The 13,551-nt window shown below is 37.9% G+C and overlaps 1 pseudogene; it reads right to left on the bottom strand.

Annotated features, from left to right (window-relative positions):
* Positions 1 to 226: 226 nt before the first annotated feature.
* On the bottom strand, positions 227 to 1,972 carry LOC145156847 (protein JINGUBANG pseudogene; annotated as a pseudogene).
* Positions 1,973 to 13,551: the final 11,579 nt, after the last annotated feature.

The raw sequence follows: 13,551 nt of genomic DNA, 5'->3' as shown, positions 1-13,551 counted from the left end.
ATTGGCTATAAACTTGGTTTGTGTTTCATTGCTAGCTTTTATATATAATCACTTAACTGTTACAAAGAATTAATAAAAATAATATGAAAACATATAACAGATAACATATTGTCGAGTTAACCTTATCACGTTTGTTTAGAACTTTACCCAGTTATCACCCTCATGTTAAGAATTATTTTTTACTAACAAAAACTCTAATTTTGGCGGATTCATGGGTTTTTGGTAGTGGAATCACGATTTTGACAAATGAGGAGTTGTTTTACTTTTACTTTTACACATATAAGGATTTGTACATTGACGCATTACAGGGTTGTACATCATATTCTCCAATAAGTTGTCGCCGGCTCAATCTCGCCTGCGTGCGAAGATTTGTCCTGAAGAAGAGTTTCTCCGGCGGTGTGACGGTGCACTCGCCGTCGGTTGTCGGCTTTCCGTTTCCGTTTCTGTAGACACCCTCCATACCTTCACCGACTTATCCAAACTTCCACTGTACACCGTCCAAACCCTGTTACTATTATTACACCGGGACACCGCCATCCCCACCCGCCGCTCATCCTCCACCGCTAAACACTTCACCGGCCCAGTATGTCCGCTCAACATGTACAAACATTTATGTTCTCCTCCTCCTTCTCTCCTCCACACACAAATGTTCGTATCCGCTGAACCGCTGAAAACCAAATTACCCGCCGCCGCCAAGCATAGAACCGCCAGCTTATGGCCTCTCAAAAGCCCTCCGCGGGACAATAACCGCTCTCGTTCCCAGAAATGCAAAAATCCATCGGAGGAGCCACAGTAAAGCACCGTCCCCGACTGGTTAACAATCAACGACGTAACTGCGCATTCCTGCTTCAACAAGTTGTCGATAAAGAAATGCTTCGTTCTCTTCCCTTGAAACTCCCTCCTCCATGCTTTCACTGTTCCATCTGCTGATCCTGAGAAAACCATACCATCGAATCCGGTGACCACCGAGTTGATGGCGTCTTCATGTGCAGTTATTGACTCCAAGCACTTGAAATCTGATACCTTCCAAACTTTAATCGTCGTATCCCATGAACCTGAATAAAGAAGCGATTGATCTTCGCTGAAGCTAAGACTAGAAATTGCATCGAAATGTTTGATCCAAATTCTTTGAGTTCCTCTCACTTCGGTGTAATTCTTTGGTTTCATCGATTTTTTCACCACGGATTTGAAAGTGGGCAACGTTCCAATCCTTTTATGGGAGCTAGGGTTCCTAGGCGAAACCTTCCAAACCCTAATTTTTCCGTCCTGGTGGCCGGTGAAGATTTTCTCATCGGCGATTACGATTGCTTTAACCAACCCGCTATTAGATTTGAACCAGGAAAATTCCTTTTGGCTTTTCCAAACGCGAATGTTCTTGCTATCAGATCCGGTATAGAGCAAATCCCCCGTCGCAGCTAACGAATATATATTCCCTTCTTCACGGACGAGGGAAGCCAATAAACCAGTGTAATTAGAATGAGAATCAGAGCAATCCGGCAAGGATTTTTCTACGTAAGACGACCATGGAGATCTTGTCAACGGTGACAGCTGGTGCGATGTCGAAGGACCAAAGAGCAGACGTGATGTATATGAATCCCGTAGAGATGCGTCATCCTCCGTCGGTGAATCAATATCCTCTAATGGCGGGGGGCGATTGTTCAAACGAAAAGACAGCTGATCCCCAATATCCATGGGATGATGATCGTTGTTGCTTTTTAACTTTCCCGCCGGCTTCTGCCGTTGTACATTGCCATCATTGTATGAATTCGCCGGGATATTTCCTGGCGGTGAGTTTCTGATCATGGTTAATGGTATTCAATTCGTTCTGTAATTTTCCTCCCCCGGAAAATTAAAGGCTAGTAATCAAATTCCTAGCATGATTATATCATAATTATAGGATTTGAGGTCTTGCTTCCAGAAAGGAAGAACGGATTCAAAGGATATATGAAATTCATCAAGAGAGGAGGATGATCGGAAAATGATAAAAGCATTAACAGAAGACGATTGACGTAAAACTGCGTTGAATAAAAAGGAATGGCGATGAAGATGCATGTAATAGGTGGTGCATGATTTATGTTTGCTGACGTATGATTTATTGAACATCTTTTCTTAAAGCTACAAAAATGTTGTAAATAATAATAAGAGTAAATTACACAATGGTCCATGTGATTTGTGGTATGTTCTTAAAGCTACAAAAATATTGTAAATAATAATAAGAGTAAATTACACAATGGTCCATGTGATTTGTGTTAATTTGCACGGTTGGTCCATAACTTTTTATTCTAACGCAACAATCCTCGTATTATGTTTTTGTTGCGTCGTTAGTCCCTACCTTACATATAAAAAAAATAAAAAATAAAAACTATTTACCTTCATTTTTTATTATTTATTTATCAATTTGATTTAAAAGAAAAAAAGAAAAAAAAAACCACCCACATTTTTATCCCTCTCACGGTCTCACCGTTTCACTCTCTCGCCGGATAACTTAAAAACCATGCCCTAAATCCCATTGGCGTCTTCAACATCACCAGTGACATAAGCAGTCAAAGTCAAAGCCTAAAATCTCGTCGATTTCTTCAACATCACCGACGACGTAACTTGGAAGAGTCCTCGTCGCCACCATACAAATCCTTGCCTTCCACCGGTCTCGATCTGCAACCTTCTAATGTTACATGTTTCGTTATCGATTTTCTCCTCCGGTCCCGATCTCCCTTGATGCAAGTTGTGAGAGAGATCGATTGAGCAAAGACGGTAGTACATCGAGACATTATATCATTTTATTGCCACTATCCTCGTCCACTGAAACTGTTATCAGGAACACAATGAAGCAACAACATATCTGTTTTAAAGTTTTGTTTCCCTATAGAACATGTTTCCTCACCTTTCCCCTCCTCTCCTCCTCTCCCTTTTAAGCATCCATTTTTGCATATGAAAAATGATTTTTGATGGTAACAATTAGATTCATCAAATTCGAGTTTTTAGTGAGTGATTGATATCATCGGTGGTGATGTTGTTGGTCGGAGAAGACTACTAGTGCAGGTGGTAGTGCTTGTTAAAGAAAATGACCAATTCTCATGTAAAGAAACACAAATTATAATCACGAGGGTTACAGGTGGGGTTACATATTAAAGAGAGGAGGAGGCGGTATTTGGTGGTAGTTTATAGTTTCCTCGATGAAGCTTCCAGTGTGAGGAGGTTTCATGGCGATAATGGTATTACTCTGAGGTGCAAGCGGCTTATGGCGACAATGGTGGGATGTCAAGTCCACCAAGCAAATTACACCCTTTGTTTACAAATAAAACGTAATATAATGATAAAAAGGGGTATCGATCCTCGGGGAAATGGTTGTATTCAATCACCAATGCAATCTAAAAGAACTATTGTAAATAAACTAACTAACTACAATTAAACTAAAAAGGGGGGGTGTTATGATTGCTTGAAAACTAAAAGACTTGAATAACTAAAAACTTGCAATTAAGCAAGATAGTGAGATGCTCAAATGTTGGGAACAATTGGTTAACCAAGGCAATTCAACACAATGAACATTTGTGTGCTTATCATTAGGATTCAACATGAAGCTTATCATTCATCCCAAATTGGTTATAGCAATCATGAAGCATGATATGCCAAGATTCCTCTTAGGTAGTATGGAGGTTGGGGAAGCCCACAACACACCTTCTTAATCAAGATCAAGGGTTTAATTGCAGCAATTGAACCCAAGAAGTCAATTAGCCTTAAGAAAGAAGGAATCCCCAATTCCTAGAGGATGTCAATGCTTACACATCCATAAAGGAGCTATGATTCATAAACTAGAGATGATTTTTACCATCATAAAGCCCTTGTTCTAAGTTAATTCAATGATTCAATGCAAAACCAAAGAAATAAACTAACAATAGCTCATTCAAGTGCCAAGCTCATGATCAAAGCATTAAACAAGCATAAGAAATATGATCTAGAACCATAAACATAAGATAATTGATAATCTAGCATGAATCCTTCAAAAACCCACAAACATTCAAAGGTTTTTAACCAAAGTTAACCAATATAAAGAGTTTAGCCACTCATGGCAATAGAACAGCAATCACAAAAGTCTAATTGCATAAAGAAACTACCAAAAATCTTGGAAATATGAAGAGAAATGGGTTTCTAGCTCCAAAATCGCCTCTTGCAGGTCTCCAATAGTGTAAAATCGAAGTTATGGCTGATAGATCTGATTCCCCAAGGTAATGGCAAGCCAAATGACCAAAATGCCCAAACTGGGTAGTTGCGCGGGTACCCGCACGACGAAAATTCCACCCGCGCAAATGTTGCTGTAATGCTATTGGTCCTTCATTCCACCACTCCACCCTTCCACTACCAAAGATTCCTTTGGTCCCCTCCATATCCATGTGATTCAAATCAACCAATCATCTTTTAGCTTCAAATGTGGATGCTCCAAACCCAAATTAATTATCCATGATCCATCTTCACAAGCCCAAAATATCCAAGTCTTCAACTCTTTAAGGCCCAATTCTTCTTTGTTGGATCCGCCAAGCCCAATAATGCATCGAAAGCCCACAAGTCCGTCTTCACTCTAATCCACAATCGCGATAAGCTCCAAAACCCTGCAAAATACCTCATGCAACATAAAAAGCACCCGGTACGATCCATACTAAAGAAAAAATAAATAAAATACAATGCAATAATGATAAAAAGATCTAAAAATCTAAAATAAACTAATAAAAATAAGGAAATAAAATAAGCTATCAGACAAAAAGAGGAAGGAGTTGGAGGATTGTCTTCTTTTTTCAACAAATTTTCTCCCATGGAACTCTTTGTTTGTGGGGGTTTCCTGATCATAAAAATCAACGAATGTGGTTTTGATTTAGCTTATCAATTTCTCACAGGGTCACCACAGTGATTGAGTGGTTGCAGCAAGTTTATTTTTGAATTTTTTTGGTTTGATTTCTTTGAGCTCACCAACGATGTTTGGTGTAACGCCCGCGGATTCGGGCTAGTCAATTTAGAGACGATAAGCGTCAAAAAAATGACTTTTTGATAGAGGATTATTTAGAATAAATAATCTTAACTAAGTTGTAGTATATGTCACAAGGTTTCCGTACATATAAAGAACGTCGAAATCCGAGTTATAACGAAGAAGTTATGACCTGTCGAAGATTCACGACAAAACCGGCACGACACCGGGAATCGTAAAAAGTGATTTTATGATAGACTACTTTTTAACCTTAGGTTTCTAAAAGAAAGTTGTAGAGTACGTCTCCACCTTCACGTGGATATAAAGAACGTCAAAAACGAATCTCGTATGTAAAAGTTATGGCCTTCCGGAGATGTAGCTGTTGAGAACATGACACGTGACTGAAACCCTAGCCGCCTTAAGTCACGACGTGAACATGAAGTTCACGACGTGAAACGTGTCAGGGACACTAATCGAGGCTAGAAAACATGTGTTAAATCTACGATATGACTCATGTTCACGACGTGAATGGGCCCAGAACAGCCTATAAACAACGATCAAGACCCTTTCATTCCTTACACCTTCTACTTTCTTTCTCTCTCGTTTTTTTGAAGCCGTTCCGCGTCCCGAAACCGACGATCACGAAGCGCTGACCGTTTCTAGTTAGATTCTATCAACTCACGCTGCTAAGGTGAGTGCATAGTTACTTTCATCTTACGCATAGATATGAAGTATTTAATATAAATTACGTGTTATGTGTGCATATTATCTGTGTTCTTGATATCTATGCTGGATAAACGATTTATACATGTTTACGTGATTTAAACTGTATACGTAATTTTATACTTATAAATATATTGGGTAGCAACAGGTGATGATAGATAAGTGATGATAGAAAGGTGATAATGATTAGGTGATGATAGAAAAGTGATGATAATTAGGAGATGATAAAAAGGTGATGATAATTAGGTGATGATAGATAGGTGATGATAAATAGGTGATGTGAGATGAGAAGAGATACCATAACCTTGATCGGCGATGTAGTCATCTACCAGAGTATAGATGGCGACCACAGACTATTCTAGACAGTTATGTGGAAACACCAGCGGGCTCATAACCTGTAGGTGATGAATTACGAGTTCAGGCGATGTTGTAACTACGTATTCATGCGATGATACTCTAACCCCTTACTATGAATTACGAGTTCAGGCGATGTTGTAACTACGTATTCATGCGATGATACCCTAACCCTTACTGGACACGTATTGAGGGAGTAATCCCCGAATCAGTACTGTCTATGTGATGTAGGCGATGATCCTTAGGAAAATTCCTTAGGAATAAACATATAAGGAAATGTGATGTAAGGAGATGAAAGGTAAATACGATGTTGGAGATGGACCTTATGATAAATCTTTAGGGAAGGTACTTAGGAATAAAGAAGATAATAGGGATGGGTAATTGGGTTATTTGCTTGATGGAACATAATAATTATATTATTGTGGGTTGAAAACCCTATGTACTCACCAGGTTTCCCAACCTGAACTACTCAGTTTATTTGTATCACAGGTATAAATACCAAGCTACTTTACACTGAGAGATTAAGGAGATATAAATCATTAGTGATAACGAATGTAAGTTCTGTTTATGATTTTGTTTCGGTATTGACGATGACATCCCAAAGTTTTAATATGAACAAAATATATTTCTTCGGAAATGCTTTGATAATATATTTATCATGTTTTTCTGGGAACAAATTCCGCAATATATTTCTTTAAAAATATACTCTGATTTTTAAATTAAAGCATAAACAAATCGGTCTTTTCTGGCCGTGAAAATGGGGATGTCACAGTTGGTATCAGAGCATTAGTTTAAGCGAACTAGGAGTTTGTAGGATTTCTAGACTTAAACTTAGAATGCTAAGCGATGATTGTGAGATGAGTGTCTGCTATATTTTAGACACGAGCACTAGTTTATTTTAGGAAAGATGCCTAAAATGTTTTATGTGCTAAATGTTTTATGTTATAGCTATAAAGATGCCTTATGTGCTATTATTTGTTCGGATCTATGGTCTGTTGCCGACCGGATCTGGAAATTTTATGTGTTCAGATTTCTAAACGTTTGATTACGGTATTAGAACTGGCATATAACGTTTCGGAGTAATAAGGAGGATTTAATACGTCTATCATAGATAAAGTTTTCCTATCTTAATTCTCGTCACTGCATACTAAACGTCTGATTCGGTGTATAGACCGTCATGGCAAGAACCCGAAGTGGAGTCGGAAATGCCAATGTAAATGACAATCAACAGCCTCAACCCCAAGTGATTGAGCAAGTATCAGTGGTAGTAGCTGCACCTGAGCCAATGACTATGGCCGGGGTACAAGCGATGATCCAGATGATGTTGGATCGCCAGATGGAGGAGACAAGGCATTTACTTCAACGGAATATGGATGAACCCACGATACCTGTTGAACAGCCTGATCTGAATGACAGACAGTCAGAAAAAGGGAATTACAGTAGGACTGTTAGTCAAGTTGAACCGCCAGTGGTTAGGAGAAACCAACCCAATGGAGGAAATGACGAACGTGGATGCAAATACAAGGATTTCATGGCATCCAAACCATCGTGCCTTTCTGGAAGCCCGACACCGGTGGAAGTCATGAATTAGATCTCCGAAATGGAGACAATGTTTGAGAGTTACAAGTGTAGCAACAGACAGAAGACCGCTCTTGCGATTCCTCTGTTAAAATCTGGAGTACTGAGCTGGTGGAAGCTACTAGCTTATTCGATGCCCAAGGGAGAAGCTAGCAAAATGTCTTGGGAAGATTTCCTGGTGTAACTAAAAATGCAGTACTGCTCTGAGCAGGATCTTCTGGAGATCAACAATGAATTCCAGAATCTGAAGAAGGGAAGGATGAGTGTCACTGAGTATGCTGCAAGTTTTACAGAGAAAATGAAGCTTGTTCCATACCTAGTTCCAACCGAACTCTCCAAGGTTAACAAGTTTGCCCACGGATTACCAGCGGACTTTGGTCCAATGGTCAAGCAATCAAACACCTTGAAAGCCGCCATCTGGGCAGCTAAGAATGTAGAGACCTAAATAAGAGAAAAGGGTCTAGAGAAAGATAAGGCGGGAGAAAAGAGGAAGATTGAGGTATCCTCAAAATCTGATAAGAAAATAAGATTCACGAAGCCCAACCTGGACGACCAAAAGAATGGGAATAGTGGTGGAACCAAGTGGTGTGAGAAGTGCAAGAAGAAGCACTTCGGAAGATGCGATGGAGATGTAACCTGCTATAAGTGTGGTAGGACTGGTCACTATTCCAGAGATTGTACATTCGACAACAGGAAGTGTTACGAATGTGGAGATGGTGGGCATATTTCGAAGAACTGCCCAAAGAAGAACGAAGCTGCAAGGCAAAATGCGCCGCCAAAGAAAGGCGAGAGCATTCCAGATGATCCTTGACGAAGCAGATAACAACGCAAGGAATCAGGAGTGAAGACCTGATATCTGAAGATCAAGATAAAAAGTAGCCATAGCATCATGTAATGTAGCCTGATTGAGGCATAGTATAGGTTGAACTTGAACGTCTGTGTAATCATTTCAAGAAATAATATAAAGCTTTGTTATATTATCCGATGTGTTAAATGATTATGTGAAATTCTTGTATGGTAACTTGGGAAAATTGTGATACAATACTTGGGACGAGTATGAGTAGGTGTGAAAGGTAGTAGTTGCATATACTACCATAAGCACAGGACTCGCACTTGGATCAGGGAAAGTCACAAGGTTACCAAGAAGCTAGTAATTGATTCTGTTTTGTTCAAGTATGTCGTTACCATCGTTTCGGTAATGACTAAGAAGATTATTGTTATTTCGACCCTAGTAGTCATATCATATCGAGTTTGACTAGGATATGCATTCTACGTGGTTCAGAGAACCAAGTTCGATGTAGCATCCGACTTAAGCCAGAAGATTGAAGTGAAATTTAATCGTAGTGATCCATAGAAGTATTGCGACCATTGTTTAAGTAAGAAGCCTATAGCTAGAAATGATACATGCTAAAATGTGATTATATCACATTAGAACATGAAGAAAGATATCTTCCAATCTAGAATTTGACTCTAAGAGACCTGAGTCTAAGCGTTGCATCATACGATGAGAGGTCATTAGAACATGACCCATCGGTCTGTTATGATAAATGAAGGAAAGAACTTATCTTAAGTCTTTTAAGTAGAAGAAGGAGTCTTCAATAAGGATTTATTTTGTAACTCGAAGGTTACGATTGAAATTCCAACGCGAGATAGAGAGTGGGAGCAAGATTGACCACCGCCTGCAGTCAAGAAGTCCAAGAGTTAGATACTCGTTCGAAGGAACATAGAAGTTACGATTTACCTAGGATGAAAAGATAATGTATGGAGTCATTATACAAGCCCTATTTTGTTGATGATTCCGGGACGTAATCATCCTAAAGGGGAGATAATTGTAACGCCCACAGATTCGGGCTAGTCAAATTAGAGACGATAAACGTCAAAAAAATGACTTTTTGATAGAGGATTATTTAGAATAAATAATCTCAAATAAGTTGTAGTATATGTCACAAGGTTTTCGTACATATAAAGAACGTCGAAATCCGAGTTATAACGAAGAAGTTATGACCTGTCGAAGTTTCGCGACAATACCGGCACGACACCGGGAATCGTAAAAAGTGACTTTATGATAGACTACTTTTTAGCCTTAGGTTTCTAAAAGAAAGTTGTAGAGTACGTCTCCACCTTCGCGTGGATATAAAAAACGTCAAAAACGAATCTTGTATGCAAAAGTTTTGGCCTTCCGAAGATGTAGCTGTTGAGAACATGACACGTGGCTGAAACCCTAGCCGCCTTAAGTCACGACGTGAACATGAAGTTCACGACGTGAAACGTGTCAGGGACACTAATCGGGGCTAGAAAACACGTGTTAAAGCTACGAGATGACTCATGGAAGTTTACGACATGAACCTATCATGTTCACGACGTGAATGGGCCCAGAATAGCCTATAAATAGCGATCAAGACCTTTTCATTCCTTACACCTTCTACTTTCTTTCTCTCTCGTTTTTTTGAAGCCGTTCCGCGTCCCGAGCCCGACGATCACGAAGCGATGACCGTTTCTAGTTAGATTCTATCAACTCACGCTGCTAAGGTGAGTGCATAGTTACTTTCATCTTACGCATATATATGAAGTATTTAATATAAATTACGTGTTATGTGTGCATATTATCTGTGTTCTTGATATCTATGCTGGATAAACGATTTATACATGTTTACGTGATTTAAACTGTATACGTAATTTTATACTTATAAATATATTGGGTAGCAACAGGTGATGATAGATAAGTGATGATAGAAAGGTGATAATGATTAGGTGATGATAGAAAAGTGATGATAATTAGGAGATGATAGAAAGGTGATGATAATTAGGTGATGATAGATAGGTGATGATAAATAGGTGATGTGAGATGAGAAGAGATACCATAACCTTGACCGGCGATGTAGTCATCTACCAGAGTATAGATGGCGACCACAGACTATTCTAGACAGTCATGTGGAAACACCAGCGGGCTCATAACCTGTAGGTGATGAATTACGAGTTCAGGCGATGTTGTAACTACGTATTCATGCGATGATACTCTAACCCCTTACTATGAATTACGAGTTCATGCGATGTTATAACTACGTATTCATGCGATGATAACCTAACCCTTACTGGACACGTATTGAGGGAGTAATCCCCGAATCAGCACTGTCTATGTGATGTAGGCGATGATCCTTAGGAATAAACATATAAGGAAATGCGATGTAAGGAGATGAAAGGTAAATACGATGTTGGAGATGGACCTTAGGATAAATCTTTAGGGAAGGTACTTAGGAATAAAGAAGATAATGGGGATGGGTAATTGGGTTATTTGCTTGATGGAACATAATAATTATATTATTGTGGGTTGAAAACCCTATGTACTCACCACGTTTCCCAACCTGACCCACTCAGTTTATTTGTATCACAGGTATAAATACCAAACTACTTTACATTGATAGATTAAGGAGATATAAATCATTAGTGATAATGAATGTAAGTTCTGTTTATGCTTTTGTTTCAGTATTGACGATGACATCCTAAAGTTTTAAGATGAACAAAATACATTTCTTCGGAAATGCTTTGATAATATATTTATCATGTTTTTCTGAGAATAAATTCCGCAATATATTTCTTTAAAAATATACTCTGAATTTTAAAATAAAGCATAAACAAATCGGTCTTTTCTGACCGTGAAAATGGGGATGTCACATTTGAGGTGGTTTATAGTTTCTCTGATGAAGCTTCTAGTATGAGGAGGTTTCAGGGCGGTAATGGTATTTCTCTGCTAGTCAAGTGCTAGCGGTTTGTGGCGACAAAAAGAGCAAGGAGATGGAGGATTGTCTTCTTTTTTCAACATAATTGTCTCCAATGGAATTCTTTGTGTGTTGGGGTTTCCTAATCATAAAAATCAACGATGGTGGTTTTGATTTAGCTTATCAATTATTCACAGGGTCACCAAAGTGGTTGAGTGGTTGCAGCAGGTTTGTTTTTGGAATTTTTCTGGTTTGATTTTTTTGAGCTCACTAGAGAAGACGATGGAAGTGGGGAGGGGGAGAGTGGTTGTGTGGTTGGAGAACACGATAAAGTGGAATGGAGGAGATCAGGTGGTGTGGTAATGTGTTTGTTGTACACATGTTCCGATGATTACATGTCTTAAGAACAAAAGCAATGTGCTTAGTGGTGGTGATGAGTTTTCTGGCAACCAAAGGTAGTGGGCGGAGAAGATGACTTGACTACGGAGGCGTAGATAGGTGCAAAAAGAAGAGAGAGTGGGCTTTTATGAAGTGGGACCCACTTGTATTTATTTTTTCATAAATGTTTTTTTAATAAGATAATAATAATGAAAAAATTAAGAAAGGGCATAAATGTAAATTCAGGTCTAATATGGTCTTAACAGAAAACGAAATCAAACTATAAGAGTGATCCGAGTTAAAAAAAACAATTAGTGACCAAACACAAAAATTATCTCAAACCATATAGATCATTCGTGTAATTTACTCTAATAATAAATAGTCAAAATTTTACAATTTGTCATGAGGTTCCAAAAATATATCAAGTACAACTATAGAAAAACACTACACTATTATTCCTTATAGTTTTTAAAACACTATACTATTAGTTCTTATAGTTTTAAAACCTTTAATTTTTTGTAGTTTAACTTTACAAATCACAATTGGATATCAAGAATGGTTTCATTTTGTCTTCGATATCCATTTTAACATCATTAATGGTGATCACTTAAGTTCCTCAAAACAATAATTTCATGTTTTTTTCATCGTACCACTTAGAAATGTTATTCGGGTTGGAACCAGACCAGACCCAAATAAACTGAAAATCGAATAAGACTAATTTGAGGAAACGAAAACCGGAATGATTAAACAAATACATGTCCAGTTCAGTTCGGGTATTAATCGGTTCGGTTCGGTTATTACCCGAATAAACCGAATAACATTTACAGTATGATTAAGGACCGAATAGAACTGAAAAGAACCGAATAAAATCGAAAAGAATCGAATAAAGTAAATGTTAGTTTTAAAAAACAACTTTAATACTCTCTGTTTAGGAGCATGTATCTCATTGAATACACAAACAAAAAATGTATGTAAACTGTGTAAACAGTAGTTGAATTAGTGAATATATAACCAAAATCAAGTAAATCTGAAAAATAACGAAGACTCTATGACAGTTCATAGTTGCTCTAAAATTCTACAAATATGCTGAAATAGAAAAGTCAGCTTCAATAACCCCTGTTTAGGGGCCTGTAACTTATTAAATATATAACCAAAAATAGAATATAAATTGTATAAATAGTGTGTTAAATTTTGAACTACAAGCTGGAAAAAAAATCAGGCAAATCGGGCAAATAAAGAATACGTAATGACAGTTCAAAGTTTCCTTAAAAATCTGCAAACATGCTGAAATTACAAAAAAAAAAAAAAAAAAAAAAAACACACACACACACACACACACATTGTACAACTTATTCAGGTTCGGTTCCTTTAGAACCAATTAAGCAGTTATTCAGGTAAACCCAACCCAAAATACCCAAGAACCGAATAAGCCTAAAATACATACCTGAGACCCGAACTAGATAGCTTATTCGGTTCGGTTCGATTCCAATTCTAGTTCGGGTATTTGGTCAAAACGATCATCCCTAATACCACTCCATGGGGTGTTTGTGATTGTTTAAGGCTATATTGAGTGGGTTCAAATAAGGCTCGACAGTCTATGAGTCAGTTCGGTAAATACTGTGATTTTAACTCGGCATGTCGAATTAGGTGCTCTAATTCGGTAACGACTATTATATGAGAGGATATTTGACAAAAAATCTTTTACCAATTTTCAAAAAACTAACTGTTTTTTAACGAAAAAATCATTTTCTTTTACTCTTTCTCAACCAATATAAATACCAACATCTATCATATTTTATACCACATCAAAAATTTTAATATTCTTCTTATTTCTTTCAATTATTCAAC

The sequence above is a fragment of the Lactuca virosa genome, chromosome 2 (assembly GCF_052849685.1).
Source record: "Lactuca virosa cultivar CGN04683 chromosome 2, Lactuca_virosa_CGN04683_v6, whole genome shotgun sequence".
In the NCBI taxonomy this organism is placed as follows: domain Eukaryota; kingdom Viridiplantae; phylum Streptophyta; class Magnoliopsida; order Asterales; family Asteraceae; genus Lactuca; species Lactuca virosa.
The sequence above is the reverse complement of the archived record's forward strand: the minus strand, read 5'-3'. Positions and strand labels throughout refer to the sequence as shown.